Source organism: Plecotus auritus (assembly GCF_963455305.1).
Source record: "Plecotus auritus genome assembly, chromosome: 2".
Taxonomy (NCBI): Eukaryota; Metazoa; Chordata; class Mammalia; order Chiroptera; family Vespertilionidae; genus Plecotus; species Plecotus auritus.
In genome coordinates this window covers 26,694,937-26,712,534 of record NC_137771.1, presented here as the reverse complement: position 1 = coordinate 26,712,534, position 17,598 = coordinate 26,694,937, and the positions used below count along the sequence as shown (strand labels likewise).

Sequence of the window (17,598 nt, the reverse complement as noted above, 5' to 3'; positions counted from 1 at the left end):
TACCCATGCTCCAAGCCCAGCCAGAGATACCGTGAGATCCAAGAGGGAAGGAGGAGGTCAGAGAGCTCAACCCAAGTCACCTTTGATCTTGGCTGAACCACAGAAACATCTGCTCACCACCCCCCACCCCCGGTCAGAATCACCCCCTTGTTTGAGCCTCCAGGACCCAGAACCAGCAGGCATTAGGCTGCGTGACCAGGGTGGACATGTGCACAGTGAAGACAGCACCAGATGTCACCTAATTAAGATAAACCCCAGGCATTCTGGGAGCCAAGAAGTCCTGCCCCCAGGGCCTAATGATAAACACCAATGATTCTTCTAGGTCTGTCAGGAAGCAGGAAAGTAGGATGCTAGAAGCAGAAAGATAAGGTACAGTAAAAGCCTGGATTTTGCTGCAGCCACCATTAATAGACATAGACAGCCCTGGGCAGTGAGAGACAGTCGGGTCCAAATTCTATTATTGCAACCATAAATGAGCATCTCGGGCCTGGAGAGAAAGCTTTCAGAGGCTGGAGTAAAAGGCCAGACGTTCTGAGCGCAGGCTCGGGCAGCGGCCAGACACACCTGATTGTTTCAAGGGGTGTGGAGGAGCATTCAGCAGGCAAATTAAAAAGCCAGGTGAGCACCAAAGCCTCAGGCCCAACCTGTTCTGCAGCACAGGGGCGCAGACACCGCAGCTCCCAGCATGCTGGACCCCTGTAGCCAAAAGCACCACAACCCAGCAAGTCCTGCAGAACTTGCCCTGGGAAATGCTGGCCAACAAAATCCCAGGCCCGGTGGAAACGGCCACTTAGCAGAAAAACAGAACCCTGTTACTAAGCACTGAGACTGAAGATCATTGCCAAACAGCCCCCTCCCCTTCCTGAGAGCCCAATCAGAAGGTGGGAACGTAGCAGAAAATGCCAGAAGACACCGAAACCAGCAAGTTCAAATCCAAGATGGATCTGGCACTGTAATGACATTCAGCTGGTATGCACCAGTCCAGACACACTGCTGCTTAAAATATAGAAATGTCTCCATGACCGATGGTAAATAGCTCTGGCCTGGGTCCCTGAGTGCCCCTGAATGGCCTCAGTTGTCCAGGCCCCTGCCCTGTGACTGCTCCCTGTTCCCATGATCCAGTAAAAGGGGCTTCTTAGGAGGCTTCTGGCGGCTGCTCCAGCACGATGGCCAGGGTGCACCATTTGGGGGTGCCTGTGCTGGTTTGGAGAAGGAAAGCAACTTGCCCAGTCACATAGCTAGTAAGCCGCAGCACAGGGACTGAGGCTGACATGGGGCCCCAGGCTCTTAGCCATTTTGCCGTATGAGCCAGACATGTGCATCGAGATGGCAAGAGAAGCTTCATAACAGAGGAGTTCCCCTGACAGTCCTTTAATATATTGCTCGCCTGCATGTTAAAATGCTTCATACACTTGAGTGGGTACATTTTGGTTATAGCTTCCTAAATAGCTAAGAATTTATATGAAAGCCAAACATTTGCAGAGCCCTTGGAGCACCCCAAACAATCCCCAGGCTCTGAGGAACCCAGTTTGAAGACCCTGAACTGGGCTAATGCAGGTTTGGTAAACCATGGCTCCTTGGGCCAAATAGAGCCCACTACCTATTTGTTTGTTTTTTTAAACCTTTTCCTGGAGCATGGCCATTTCCATTTGTTTATGTGTATGTACGGCTGCTTTCGCACTACAGCAGCAGAGCTGAATTAATTCAACAGAGCATGGAGCTGAAAATATTTATCTGGCCTTTTTCTGAAAAAGTTTGCTGACCCCCGGGCTAAGGAGAACACCCCCAGCCTGCTCTTCAGTGGGAAAGACCTGCTCTCATGCCCCTAAGCACTCGGAGGCAGAGTCTGGTTCCATTGCCGAGGGGAAAGCATGCGGGGATACACGCCCACCTGTGGGCATTGTTGGGGCTGTGGAGTCTCATGGGTACTAGCTAAGTACCTCGATGTTAAACACAGCAGACCCTTGTCGTCTGAGACGTCAAGATTTCAAGTTTTGACTATTTTCAAGTGACCCAGCGCCCATTGTAATTCGAAATGTGGTTGACGCGCAGATTTGACTGGAGTGTGCCCTCCCAAGCTGATGGGTGAGGGGCAGGAGCAGCATCCCTGTCTAGGGCTAAGCCCAGCTGGCTGTCCAGCATCTGCTCAGGGTAGTTTTGTTGTTCTTGACTTGTTATTGCCCTCATGGGGCCGCTTGGGAATGATCAGTGCCGGAAGATGGATGGGCCTTAGCTCAATATGAATTCTGGGTAAAGTGAAGTGCCCAGTGTTGACTTCAGTGCTCAGATCTAACAGGTCATCCTATGCTCTCGGTGGAAGCAAGAGCACGCTCTTCACAAGGACGGTCCCAGTGAGGGCTTTAGCTGGCTCAGGAGTTACTGATCAAGCGAGAGAGAAAACTCCAGTGAAATTTGGAATGGCAGTATTCTTGTGCTGTGGGGTGTGGGCAAGAAACACACATCCCCTCAGGATGGAATTGTGTAGCAGGAGAAACCTGCAGATGTAGGGGTTTACCGAGGTTCCAGGATCCACGGCAAGAATGACAAGTGTGGAAGCCATGGTTGCTGTCGCTGTTCCATCATGATGCTCTTCTCTGCTAAGCCCAGGTTCGGCCTCAGAATCCTTCTCAGCCCAGCATGCCTGGCAGTAGCAACCAGTGGGTTGGAGTGGGCATGAAAGTTGAAAACATATCTTGCCATCCCCATTGGATATTGCTTTGGATGGGACATGCAAGGCCCTGAATGCTTATTTTCAGATGTTGTAGTTCAATGCTGAGATTACGGGATCTCATCCCACTTGGGCAGAATACAAAGAGGGAGAATGGCCGCCTGTAGTTGGCGGCTTCTTAGGTGTGTCTGAGATGCAGTGTCCTTGGTTTCACCTTCTTCAAGCTAAGTGCAAACACCCCTCCCGCCAGTAGGTGGCACTGCAGGCCCGCACTCGGCTGCTTGTGGTAGTAATAGTGGTTTTATTTACTGGTTATTTTTCTCTCCTTCCATGGTATTTGGTGCTGTGCTGAACTCTGGCAGGTAACTTAGCCAAAATGTACTTTAGGTGCTCTGAAAATGTGTGTTACATGTAGCTGCCTGAGGAGCTAATTGCTTTTACCAACAACCGCTGTGATTTTGTGTATGGACACACTCAATATGTAGGTATGTGTAATGGGTCAGATAGCTCTGCTGACAGCATGTGTGTGTGTGTGTGTGTGTGTGTGTGTGTGTGTGTGTGTGTGGTGTGTGTGTGTGTGTGTGTGTGTGTGTGTGTACAGGATGATTATCTGTTGACTAAGTGTCCTGGCCCCACATACTGATGGCCAGCCCTGCTTCCTGAGACTGGTTCTGGCTGTTCCCATCATCTCATGGGCATTTGCACATGTGCAGCATGGGGACTGCTGGGGCCAGGCCTCTTCTCTTTCTCTCTCGCTTCCCCCCTCTGGCCAACAAGGTCTTGGCTCCTAACACTCTGCCCCTCACCCCTACCCTCTGCAGCCCAGAGAACTCCTTTCGGCTACACCTGCCTTACCATCTCTACCTGTTTCCCCTCCCCCTGACAGTCCAGGGCTAACATGTAAAGTGGGGAAGACTGTGCACAAATCCAGATGGAGCCATTCACACTATGACATGAGTGGTACCTCCTCGGCACCTGCACGACCTGCTGTGCACAGCTGCCCTGCTCATCTCATAGCCATGGATTGAACAGCTGCCTTCTGCACTGCACCCCAGGTCCCCCCTCCCCGCAGCCTAGGCAGGGATTCCTTCCGCTGCTTGGGTGTTCTCGTCTGGCCCAGAAGTCGTTTACCCTTGGCCTCGGTCAGGAAGCACCTCCCTGATGGGCCATCCCTCAGAGGCCTTTGGGATTCCATTTACGAAAGTGAAATATGGCTGGCAACATTTCAGTTACGCATCTGTAAGGCAAACCGAAGCTCAGCAGACTGGAGTCACTGGCTCCCACACTCCTGGCCTTCATGGGCCAACTGTTAAGATGGGTCTGCTGTGGAATTAGGGTAAAGGCCTCAGGGCTAGACTTACAACTGCCACTAAATAGAAAATCAGGACATCACCACAGACGGGATGCTTGGGCCAGGTCCCAAACCCGATGCCTCCAAGGGCCAGGCAGGAAACGAAAATGAGCAAAGAGGGCTAGGCAGGGTCTTTGGTGAAACGGAGAGCACATACTCTGTTTGACATGGTTGCTGCTGTGTGGACTGGTGTTGCCGGATATTTTGCCCCATTTTTCAAGTAGAGCTACAGATCTGGACTTTTAAATGTCGGCAACTATTTTGAATCTAGAAAACAGTGTGCAACCAAATAAAACAGACCTTGTAAGCTAAATCTGGCCCTTCAGTTAGCACCCTCTGGCTCAGGCCCAGTGAATTGCTTTTTTCAGAACCGAGTAACTGAGTATAAGGATATTACACTCAGACTTACAGAGTTTGGGACCTTTAAGAGACCTTAGAGATAACCTAGTTCATCCCTGTGTGTTTGAAACTGTGTACATACAAACTTCTTTATTAACTTAATGACATACATATAATTAGCTCCCAGTTTTCTACTTAAAATCATCTCAGCACCCCCAATTCAGAGCAAGATTTAAAATGAAGCCTCTATATGTCGTATGTTTGTATCTACCTGTCCGAAGCCCTATTTTGTACCATTTGCTTAATGGTAGCTCTACCTCTATCTTTTGCAAACGTGAGCTGCCCTGGTCTTCCTTCTACCCTAACCTCCTGGTCTTCTTTCTCACCTAACCTCCTGGTCTTCCTTCTACCCTAACCTCCTGGTCTTCTTTCTAACCTAACCTCCTGGTCTTCCTTCTAACCTAACCTCCTGGTCTTCCTTCTACCCTAACCTCCTGGTCTTCTTTCTAACCTAACCTCCTGGTCTTCCTTCTAACCTAACCTCCTGGTCTTCCTTCTACCCTAACCTCCTGGTCTTCCTTCTAACCTAACCTCCTTGGGTCCCTTTTTATGGCCAACCTCCTAAGTGCCTCCTTAAGCAGCTGGAGCACATGCTTCTTCATCTGTGGGCCTTCCCTTGCCTGGGGCTAGATAAGACTGCTCATACCTGCCCAGCTTTGCGCTCTCTTGGCCCCCTATGGCCGTCCCCAGCCCCCAGCTCTGTCTGGCCCCGCAGCATTTACCTGGTCACATGATAAAGGGTGCTATGTGCTTGTCAGTGTGGATCCCTCTCACTCCTCACGCTTGTCCTAGACCTTAATTTTACAACATGGGCTTCTGCTTCTTTAAATCCATTCAAATAAATAGAAGACATTGAAAAGAAACATACATTGTCTTGCTTTCCCCCTTACAACTGTATTCCCAGACTGGCTTATGGTTATGGTCCCCTCAAGAAATGCCAATGGGGACACACGGAGTGAGCAGGCCTGAGGTGAGTTCCATCCATGGGTGCCAGTGTCTCTCTGTAGACCCCCTTGCCCCACATGAAGAGCACCCTGAGGGGAGGTTCCATGGTGGATGGCAGCCGGAGCCCATCAGAAGACAAGTTCTCCCAGCAGTGCTCTTGGCGTGGACTCCGAGTTCCTATCTGGACCTACCAAGGTGGAGGGTTGGCGTGGGAGGAAGAAGAGGAGCAAAAAAAGGATGTGAGATGGAGGAGGAAGCGGGTGACTCAGACTCCAGCCTCAGCCCTCACATAATCCTTCTTCCTGCCCGACAGCCCGCTTCATAGCCCACCCAACCTAGGGCCAGTGTGTCCACACCAACCTGGCCATGACCACATTTCTCCTGCCACCCCCTCCACCTCCACCCGCTGAGGTCTGTCAGGGAGCATCTCAAACACCACTTCCTCAGCGAGGCTCCCTCAACACTCCACATACATGACATCACTTCCTCCCTTGAGCAATTTGTAGGTCCAAGATCTTCCTCCCATAGCCCAAAGGAGCATCTCCAATTTCATTTCGGTGTCCCCCAGCCCTACCGTCAATAACTGTGCCTGTAACTGAATGATTGAATTCAGGCTGATAGGACTGAGTCAGTTCTTTGTGGCCAATGTCATTTCAGAACTGTCATTCTGAGCAATATTGTAAAATATTTTACATATCTTTCCTAAAAAGATCACCCAAGAGTCACCTGTGGCCTATTTGGGTGGAAAACCAAAGGCATGGGAGTCTTAGTTATCTGTTACTGTGTGATAAATTACCCCAATATTTTGCAACTTAAAACATTTATTATGTCACAGTCTCTGTGGGCTGGGAATCAGGTGGTTCTTGCTTAGACTCTCCTGAGGTTGTTGTTAAGCTGTCAGTGGGGGCCGCAGGCATCTGAAGGTTTGACTGGGGCTAGAAGACCCACCTCCAAGAGGGCGCGCTCACGTGGCTGACGGCAGGTGGCCTTGGTGCCTCGCCATAGGGTTGCCTGAGTGTCCTTGTGACATAGCTATTGGCTTTCCTGGAGTAATCCAAGAACAAGCAGGCAAACTTACTTTTAAAAACTCTTTTATGACCCAGCCTTGGAGTTGATGTTATATCACTTCTACCTTATTCTATTGATCACACAGACCAACCTGATATTCTGTGGGAGGGGACCACACACAGGTGTGAGTCCCAGGCAGTAGAGCTAATCAGAAGTCATCTTGGAGGTTGGTGCCCACATATTATTATACCCCTACCAGCTTGGCATAACTTATCCACGTTTATCTTACCCATTCCCCTGCCTCCAGTCAATATGAGACCCAGTCCTAGCCAGTTTGTTTCAGTGGACAGAGTGTTGGCCTGTGGACTGAAGGGTCTGGGTTTCGATTCTGGTCAAGGGCACATGCCTGGGGTGCGGGCTTGATCCCCAGTAGGGGACGTGCAGGAGGCAGCCAATTATTGAATCTCTCATCCTTGATGTTTCTACCTCTCTCTCCCTCTCCCTTCATCTCTGAAATTAATAAAAATATATTTAAAAATATATTTATGAGACCCAAATGTGCCTCCTTGATTGTCTGACCTGAAGTCCTCCACCTTCCACCCAGGCACGAGGAATAAGGAGAAATGTGATTCCTCATCCATCCCCTTTCTCCTACCTCCTGTCCAGCAGATTCTTTCAGGGGCCTGAGGTCACCTACTTGAGAACGTCATGGAAACTTTGTGTTCTGAGATGCCTTAGTTTCAATGTGGAGTTTTTATAATGTTCAAAGGCCAGCGGAACCGAAGCTGCTTACACTGGTTTGTAGCCAATGGACCATGTCTAAGGTGAGGGAGAGGGCAGGGGTAGTAGGAGGGACGATGGGAGGGGTGGTAGCCCAACACCCTCTCCTGCCCAGGCCTCCAGTGCCACAGCCAAATCCTCTACTTTCTGACGTGACCTTGGACTGTATTTGGGAGCAGAAGCCCCTCAGCATGGTAGAGATGTGACTGTGGCTTGGAGCACTGGGATGCAGACATTGTGGACACAATTCTTTCTCCTCCGTGTGCCTTCCTTTTCAACTTACAGAGCTCTTTCAAGGCCTGGGAGCTATGTATTCTTTTCTTTTGCTTATTACTGGCCAGTTTTACATGCCAATAAGTCATTAAAATTTTTTTATAACAGGTAACTCAAGGATAAAATGACAAATTCACATAACAGTGAATAGAATAGATTTGTTCTAAACACTTTATACAAATCATTTAATTCTCACAATAACTCTATGAAGTAGGTACTATTATTATTCCCATTTTAGAGATGAGCAAACTGAGGTCCAGAGAGGTAAAGTAACTCACCTAAGGTCCATAGCTAGTAAGTTGCATGGCTTGATTTAAACTCAAGTTGTTAGGGTCTAGACCAGGGGTGGGCAAACTTTTTGACTCGAGGGGCCACAATGGGTTCTTAAACTGGACCGGAGGGCCGGAACAAAAGCATGGATGGAGTGTTTGTGTGAACTAATATAAATTCAAAGTAAAGGAGCGGAGGGGAGAGCAAGAGAACCGGATAGAACAGCCAGATCCGGCCCACGGGCCGTAGTTTGCCCAAGGCTGGTCTAGACTGTGTATCTTAAATGCTACACTATACTGACTCTTTCATGTATATGTATATGTATTATTGATTTGAGAGAGAGAGAGAGAGAGAGAGAGAGAGAGAGAGAAACATCAATTATGAAAGAGAATCATTGATCATCTGCCTCCTGCACACCCCCACTGGGTATCAAGCTCACAACCTGGGCATATGCCCTGACTGGGGATTGAACCATGAACTCCTGGATCATAGGCCGATGCTCAACCACTGAGCCACACTGGCTGGAGCATGTATATTTTTAAAATAAAACACACATAAGAGAATGTGAGCTTACATTAAGCATAATTTAGATTATGCTTTGTCCTCCTGATCCTCAAGGGTAGTACAAGTAATTTTCCGCCATTTAGGTAAAGTTTGGTTTTTAATGGGTGCCTCTATAGGAAGTAGGGCCATCTTCCCAGGGACCAGAAGACTGGTACCCCTCATCCCACTGTTTTTGGATCTGGGCAGTGAAGGCCTGAGTGAGACATTCTTGCCATGGTGAACACCAAGTCTTAGAGAGCGGAAGCAACTTGTCTGAGGACACACACTAGTAGATGCAGAAAGAAATTCAATGTCAGGGTATTGCTCCAAATTCAGCACTATTCCCTCTGAAACACCACATTCCACCTGACTTCATCTGAATCTTCCTTCTTTCATTCATCTGGCAAAGTCCCCGTAGGAGCCCGTGAAGTTCTTTGTGGTTAAAGCTCACCCGGTGCCAGCATAGAGCAGCCACAGCCCAAGGGTGCGAACTTGTCACCTGCTTGCTGGGCTGGGTGACCTTGCAAAAACACATATCCTGTGCAGCTGCCAGGAGGCACATTACTCATATTTGCCTTCAAGAGAGCCAGCTGCTAGGACTGTCATTAACCAACGGCCTCCAGCTGCTGCACCTTCAGATCCGAAGATAGCATGTTTTCCCACCGGGGCCTGGGCACAGTGGGGACATAGCGCCAGGCTATTTCTGCCCTCCATGGGGCTCCTCTAATGGGCAGTCTTGACTCTGGGCCTGACCAAGACTTTCTCAGAGCGGCACTGCAGTTTGAGGCCCTTTCTATCCACCCTTCCTTCTCCCTCTGAAGATAGGTGATCAAAAGGCTCCTCTTGTTGACGCTAGCTCCCTCCCTTTATCCTTAGAGTGGCTTCCTCAATAAATCTCTTACACCTCTAATTGGCCTTAGCATCTGTCTTTTAGACCTGACACGACAGACCTGCTCTGGGCCAGAGGGCCCACAGCCATCTGCCCCCTCGGATAGCTTGTGCCTAACTGTCTCACAATTCCTCTTCATTACTAAGTGGTGGAATAGGAATGTGATTTCCTCTCAGCACCAGGGGACAGGGTGCAAACCAATTCCAGCAGAGCCAGAAGCAAGGAATGGCTGCTTCTCAAGTCCAGGGCTCCCACCCAGCCCATGCCCTGCCTCGAGCCCATTATCATTTCCCAGCTTCCGTACCCTCCACCCAAGAGGGGAAAGGGGCCTCAGAGCCTTGGACTAGGGACGAGCCCTGAGTTCAGTCTGGTTCCTACCGCTGACTTCCCTTCTCTGGCTTCAGTTTTCCCGTCTGTGCAGTAGGGCTTTGGCTTGGTTGGTCTGGGTGGAAGAAGGGACATCATGGCTGTGTGGGGTTTTAAAAAAACACCTTGGCAGCTGGTAAGCTACTTTGTCTGCCTGACTCCCAGACCTGATGCCAGCTGGTGTGGCTCAGTGATTGAGCATCAATCCATGAACCAAGAGGTCACTGGTTTGATTCCCAGTCAGGGCACATGCCCAGGTTTCGGGCTCAATCCCTAGTAGGGGGTGTGCAGGGGCTGACCGATGTTTCTCTCATATTGATGTTTCCATCTCTCTACCCCTCTCCTTTCCTCTCTAAAAAAGTAAATAAGCCCTGACTGGTTTGGCTCAATGGATAGGGCGTCGGCCTGCGGACTGAGAGGTCCCAGGTTTGATTCCGGTCAAGGGCATGTACCTTGGTTGCAGGCATTATCCCCAGTATGAGGTGTGCAAGAGGCAGCTGGTCGATGTTTCTCTCTCATCAATGTTTCTAACTCTCTATCCCTCTCCCTTCCTCTCTGTAAAAAAATCAATAAAATATATATATTTTTTAAAAAGTAAATAAAAACATATTAAAAAAAAAAAAAAAAGAAGACCAGACCTGGTGAGATGCTCATGTGGCAGTATCAGGGCAGGACAGGCCTAAAGCCAAGTCCTGATTATGCTTGGACACCACAGGTTATGGGGTGCTGTGCCTGGGCTCCTAAGAGTGGCCATCAGCCCCAGAAAGGACAGCTCCCTGGGGAACCACAGTCTGGGGAGGTAAGCAGACAATAGCAATATGATGAGATCAGGCTACTCTAGAGGAAATAATGAGAGTACAAGGAGGCAGTACTAGTACCCAAGGGAGTCTGGACAGGCTTCCTAGAAAGGGACTTTTGTCTTGGGCTTTGAAGGCTGAGTAGGAGTTTTCCAGATAAGGGCTTTCAAGGTGGACTGAATATAGACTCAGAAGCGAGAACCTCTGTTGTGTGATCTAAAAATATGTGAGAAATGGAGGACTAGGGTGGAGATCAGGGAATGGTGAGAGAGTGAGCTGTGCTCAGACCTTGAAGGCTCTCTAACAAGGTCAAGATTCTACAGCCTTCACTATTACATGCAGGAGATGGATGCTACTCTTATTTTCAATTTACAGATGAACAAACCGAGGCCCTGAGAGATGGAGAGGGGCTCTGACAGGAATGCAACGGTCAGTGTCAGGGCCCAGTTAATCTCAGGAGCCAGAGGCCAACTCCTCTTCTCATTGCATGGGCAATGCCAAGGACAGTCCCTTCCCCTCCTTTCCCCTCCCCTCCTCTCCCCTCCCCTCACCCCTCCCTTCCCCTCCCTTCCCTCCTCCCCTCCCCCCCCATGGCCATCTGACATCAGCGAGCATGGCTTCCTCAGCCCCTCTCCCTCCTCCATCCCAGTGTCCTTGTCTGTGCTGACGTCATGTACACAGAGAAAAGAAATTTGTGGAGATTCCAGAGAGGCCAGAGTGTGGGAACCAGGACAGATGCTGCTGGCGCTGCCCCAGGGCCGAGAAGCCTCTGGGCGCTGCCAAGGGGGCTCTGGAATGTGTCTGAGGCCGCTGGTTTCCTCCATTGCAGCCCCCACCCCCACCCTAGGCCTGGGAGAGCGAGGGAGGCTCTGATCATCCAACGGCCATTTGGGCCTTGAGCAGCCTATGGGGGCCTGTGCTGCCTGCACACAGGAGTGTGTGTGCATCGGAACAGCTGGGCCAGCCAGCCAGTCTGACCTCAGGGGCCCTGAGCTGGGCCACCGGACCCCCAAAGAGGGAGCATGACCCTCATGAACGCTGCAGCCCAGGGATGGAGAAGGGACCCAAACCGGTATTGTCCACCACCTTCCCTGGAGAAGGCGCTCAGGAGTGTGTGTGTGTTGGTGGGGGGAGAGGGGGGCAGCCAGACAAACAGACACAGACAGATGGTCCCACCCCCACCCAGTGGGCCCCAGGGGTGGCTGTGCACCGCCTGTTCATCACATGTGGCTCACAGCAGCTGCACATTCCGTCAGAGACCAGCTGTGGTGGCAGCTGGGGAGGTGGGGAGTGAGCGCTATGGGTCCCAGGGGAGCATGGGAGGAGGGCAAGGGGAGGACAGAAGGGCCTGGGAGAGCAGGGGTCAGGGAGGGGGTGAGGAAAGGAGGCTGAGATTGTTCTCAGGATACAACCCCAAGCAGGAACGTGGTGCTGGGAATGCCTGGCATCTGGAGGCCCTGTCGATGCGGGCCTTGGCGCAGGCAGCTGGGGGTGGGTGTTCTGGGACAAACCCAGCACACCCAGGACTCGGTCTTGGCACATAGTTGGACCAACGTAAGTGTAAGGAGAAAGACTGGGCAGTTGAATATATGGGCCCAAAGCTCAGAAAAAAGCGTCTGTATTGGAGATATAAATGTGGGGATCATTGGCTTATAACAGGTAAAGCCATGGGGGTAGATGAGTCTCCTAAGGAGAAAATGCATGGAAACAGAGGCTTAGTCAAATGCTAACATTACACTTTAAACAGCAGGCACTGCTCTCTGCATCTTACCTCATTTAATCCTCACAACAAGCCTACGGGGTGAGTTTTGTTATTATCACATTTTACCAGTGAGAAAACCACGGCATAGAAAGGCCTCTCTTATTCTGGCTCACCTCCTGCCTTACTGTGGGGCTCCAGGGCTGTTTCTGCCCCTCTCTGGGTCTGTGTCCCCAGACACAAAGGGAGGGCCAAGGCTCTGCAGAGGGTAGACTGACCTAGCAGAGGCCCGCTTCAGCATATGGCCCACAAGCAACCCAACCATTTGGAGCCCAGGTCTTGTCAGTTTAGTAATGTGAATATAAGCCCCGAGGGAAGACAGAGGTTGACCTAGTGTGGGAGCCAGGGATTGAGAAAGTTCGCTGGAGTTGAAACTTGCCCTTGAAAATCTCTTCCTGCTCGCTCAGATCCAGGGCTGGGGGATGGGAAGAGTGGGGAGGCAGAGGTCCCCTCTCTGCCTCCCTCCCTTTGGACTGAGGCTGACTGCCGCTCCTGGCTCCTGGGCTCCCCGGGGCTCCCCTCTGCCTACTCCTAACCCCCTCTCATCTGCAAACAAATCCCCCCCTGAACCTGTTGGCCTCTGGAGCTGCCTTTGTGCCCTCTCTCATTTACTTGTCCCTTCTCCGAATCTGCTTCTCCATCCTCCCTCAGACACTTCCTGATCCATGGATCAGGCCCCTGCTTCTGCCTCCTCCATCCATGCCGAGGCTTCTGTGACCTCTTGATTGTACACCTTCCTCCCAGAGCCCCTGGACTGGAGATCAAGCCCTTATTCTTGGTCTTCTCTGGCCTGGGCCCTGGTGCTCCATTCTTACCTGCGTCTCCGCCTCCTTCCCAGTTCCTTGGGCTGTTGTTCCCAGGCCTCTCTGCTGGGTCCTCCTCCTTCTTGCTCTGTGCTAGCTCCTTGTGCTATCTCATGTTCCATGGCTTCAGCTACAGCCACCAAATCTCTGCTGCAGCCCCGGCCGCTTCGGGTTCTCCTCCTGGGTGTTCCCTGGGTCTCACAAACAGGGTGGCCACACTGAACGTTTCACCCTCTGCTGTGTTTCCCATTGGTACAGTCACCTGCGCCCACTCAGTCACCCAGACAGGACCCCCAGCATGACTCCGATCTGTTCCCTCTTCATCCCCTCTGCACTAGCTCCAAATGCCTGGCTGTTGCATGAGTCTCCTGATTGGTCTAGCCCAGTGGTCGGCAAACTCATTAGTCAACAGAGCCAAATATCCACAGTACAACGATTGAAATTTCTTTTGAGAGCCAAATTTTTTAAACTTCAACTTCTTCTAACGCCACCTCTTCAAAATAGACTCGCCCAGGCCGTGGTATTTTGTGGAAGAGCCACACCTAAGGGGCCAAAGAGCCACATGTGGCTTGCGAGCCGCAGTTTGCCGACCACGGGTCTACCCCACTCGAATGCATGATGCAGTGGCTTCCAGCATGGATCTGGGTGCCAGCCTGCCTGGTTAGAGCCCCAGTTCTACCACTTACCAGCTGTGCCATCTGGTACGTTACTTAACTTCCCTGTCTCATTAAATGAGATAATAATAATAATAGGCTGTTGTGAGATTTAAATGCGTTAATGTGCTCCCTGTCTTCTCTGCACTGGGCGCAGCTCCCCTCATCCCGTGAAAGTGTATGCCTGCACCGTGTGTCTCCACCCCTCCTTGGTCAGGGGCACCTCTCAGCGGAGCCGGTCACCGGTCACTGTCTGCAGTGGTGCTGAAACACCAGAGGCCGGGCAGGTGAGAGCCTCGGCAGCTTGGCAGCCCGGCGTCTCCTGACCTTGCTTATTTTTAGCCGCAGCTTCCAAACCAGCGCCCATTCAAGGGGCATTGACACAGCAGCCAAGTTCACTGGGGCTGGAGCTGCCACAGGAGGGGGGCAGGCTCTGGGCCTGGAATCGGGACTGTGTTTGGGAGCCTCTTCACCGATGATGCCAGGAACCCTTCTCTGAAGCAACAGCTCTAGCTCTCCTACGCCATCTGGGCTTTGCCCTCGCAGAGGCCATGGGGCTCTTTTGCCTGCTGGTGGCCTTTCTCATCCTCTTCACATGTGAGGGAGCTGTCTCCACCTCCATCCTTCTTTCTCCCGTGTCTTGTCTGCCCTGCATGTTCCTTTTCCTGTACGTCCCCAGGCAGCCTGGGAGAGTGGCTGGCTCAGGGTTTGACAGGAGGAAGACAAATAAACACTGTATTAATAAGAAAAACAAACAAACAAATGTATATTAAATAGTACCGTACCTGGTACATGGTGAGTGCCATAAAATTTTATTTTTGTGTTATTGATTTATTTATTTCACAAACATTTTAAGTGCTTACTATGTGCCAGACTCTTTGCTAGACACTAAGGGACATAATAATGAGCAACAAAAGTGATTGCTGCCTCCCTCCCCCCGAGCTTCACAGTCAGTGGAAACCTTTTCCTCAGAGTCCCATGGAGCGGTTTCCTGGTGTTTGGCCCATGGCCCACTCTTTCCCATCTTAAAAATGAAACAGCAAAAGCAAACAGCCTGGATTCCACTTCTCCCTCCAGCTATTCCCATGGTGCACTTACCCATCAGTCAAGCTTCTCTAATGAGTTTATTCTACCAGCAAGTCTTTATTGCACGCCTACTACATGCCAGGCACTGTGCTGGGTGCTGGAGCGTCGGCAGTGAACAGAAGAGAAGTCTCTACCCCAATGAGTTTATCTTCTGGAGGGGGACAGGGACAATAACCAAAAGTATCAACATGTATATCAGCGATAGTGCCAGATGCTGTATAGCGAGATAAAGTGAGGTGGGGGACACAGAGTGACTGGGGGATTGGTAGCTATTTTAGATAGGGAGTCAAAAGAGTTGCCCTAGCTGGCTTGGCTCAGTGGATAGAGCGTCTATGGACTGAAAGGTCCCAGGTTCGATTCCAGCCAAGGGCACATGCCTGAGTTGCGGGCTTTATTCCCAGTAGGGGATGTGCAGGAGGCAGCCAATCAGTGATTCTCTCTCATCATTGATGTTTCTATCTCTCTTTCCCTCTCCCTTTCTCTGTGAAATCAATGAAAATCTATTTCTTAAAAAAAAAAAGAGTTCTCGCTGAGGATGTAATATTTGAGCAAAGACTGGCATGGAGTGAGATAATCCGAGAAGATATGGGGAGGAGGATTCTGGTGTTAGTGTACGTCCTGCTGAAGCTAGCATCAGAAGAGAATTTCCAGAAGGAACAGCAAATGCACCAACTACTGGAATGACAGGAAGGCTCTCCTGGCTGAGTGAGCAAGGCAGGGGCGGGGCCCCAGACATCGGTACACTCTGAACTGTCCCAGCATAGTTGTTAGTATTCCCTCCTTTCACTTTCAAAGCTGTCCCAGGTTTCAATGATAAACTGTATAGTCACCCTACCAGCCTTGGGCAAACTACGACCCGCAGGCCGGATCCGGCTGTTCTATCCGGTTCTCTTGCTCTCCCCTCTGCTCCTTTACTTTGAATTTATATTAGTTCACACAAACACTCCATCCATGCTTTTGTTCTGGCCCTCCGGTCCAGTTTAAGAACCCATTGTGGCCCTCGAGTCAAAAAGTTTGCCCACCCCTGACATAGGCCATGGGAAGCAGTTAACATTTTGTGCTCAATATGATGGGGAGCCTATAGATGGTTTTAAGCAATAAGTGACATGATCTGACGGACACTTTAAAGGATAATGACCAAGTACTCAAAACACTTTTCTGGCTCCTGTAACACCCACCCCCACTTTTTTTTTTAAATATATTTTATTGATATTTTACAGAGAGGAAGGGAGAGGGATAGAGAGCTAGAAACATTGATGAGAGAGATACATCGATCAGCTGCCTCCTGCACACCTCCCACTGGGGATGTGCCCGCAACCAAGGTACATGCGCTTGACCGGAATCAAACCCGGGACCCTTCAGTCGGCAGGCCGACGCTCTATCCACTGAGCCAAACCGGTTTCGGCACACCCACCCCCTCTTGCTCTCCTCCATCTCCCTGGCTATTCCTTCCCTGTCTCCTCTCACAGCTCTTTCTCTTCTGCTCAGTGTCTAAATCTCCCAGTTTCTCTGGACCAGGGATTCTCAATAGAGGTGATTTCTCCCCCAGGGAACATTTGGTATGATCTAGAGACATTTCAAAAATTTTTTTTATTTTTGTTAATCCTCACCCGAGGATATTTTTTCCCATTGCTTTTCAGAGAGAGAATGAAAGGAAGGGAGGGGGCCGGGGAGAGAGAAACATCCATGTGTGAGAGACACATTGATTGGTTGCCTCCCACCTGAACCCCAATTTGGGGTGGGGAGCAAACCCGCAACCAAGGTACATGTCCTTGACCCGGGATGGAACCGGGAGCCTTCAGTGCACAGGCAATGCTCCAACCACTTAGACACACGGATCAGGGCTAGAGGCATTTTTAATTGCACAAACCGAGGCAGGTACTACCAGCATTTCGTGGGTAGAGGGGGTGGGGGTGGGAGTGGGGTGAGGGTGTGGTCAGACCTGTGAGAGTCTGCCTGTAATCCCCAAATGGGACCACTGATGTTGACTGGCTCTGGCCAAGGTCCCTCAAGACCTCACTAGATGGTAGGGGGGAGGGGGGAGGAGTGTCTCTGGGAATCAGTTCCCAGGTCACCAGCTTCAGATCTGGCCTGGGCGGCCTAGAGCACCAGAGAGGGCTCATTCTGAAGCTGCGGCAGGCCTCAAAAGGGGGGCAGGGAGGCACGCTCCAGCCTACCCCCAACACACCAAACTGTTCATTCAGTGGGTGCTCCAGCCCCTAGGGAGAGGGACTCACAGGAGATTCTCAGAGGCCCACCTGCCATCTCCTGGGCCAGTACCCCAGAGGAGTCCCCAAGGCTCGAAGGAAGCAGATGGGAGCATCCTGGGAGGGGACTTCCCGGCAGGGAGATGGGAAGGCAGGCTGCATGTGGCAGGGCAGAGGCATCGCGCCTTTGACTCACCCGCCAGGATCCAGGAAGCCACCCCTTCATTTGGAGAATGGGGTTTGTCATCTGAGAAGGACTGCCCTTTCACCCCCACAGCAAGCCCTGCGTGGAGACACTTGATTATGATGGCCCTCCTCCACACATGTCCACAGACACATGTCCACAGACACAGCCCCTTGGCCAGGCGCGCGCACGCGCACACACACACACACACACACACACACACACACTCCACTTGCTTTGGACCCCCAGGGGAGAAGCCGCTGGGGATTCTTGTCAGGATCAGGCCACAGCCACCCACCAACCCTCACCAAACTGGACGTGTCGGCCGCACCCAGAACCCCAAGGCTGGAGCCGGTGGGGTCGACCTTTGCCTAAGCTGGGGCATCACCGCGGAGCGGCGCCTCCACAGACCGGCAGCGCCCGGGGCAAACTGGGGACAGACGGGGACCCCGGCTTCCCGGGAGGCCTCCCAGGGCACCTGCCAAAGGCCACCCAGTGCGCGGCGGCCGAGGCGGCGGAGCGGAGCCGGACCTCCCAGCCGTCGGTGGGGGCGGTGACCGCCCGGGGCCTTCCCACGGCTCGGCCGGCGCGTCACCGCGGGGGCGAGGGGCGCCGGC

The 17,598-nt window shown here is 51.5% G+C and overlaps 1 pseudogene across 1 annotated transcript; it reads left to right on the top strand.

The window, feature by feature from the left end:
- The first annotated feature begins 7,186 nt into the window (after positions 1 to 7,186).
- On the top strand, positions 7,187 to 16,085 carry LOC308242698 (annotated as a pseudogene). Its single transcript has 4 exons — positions 7,187 to 7,195; positions 12,982 to 13,103; positions 13,764 to 14,101; positions 16,060 to 16,085. The product of its transcript is annotated as an uncharacterized misc_RNA (transcript).
- The last annotated feature ends 1,513 nt before the right edge of the window (positions 16,086 to 17,598 follow it).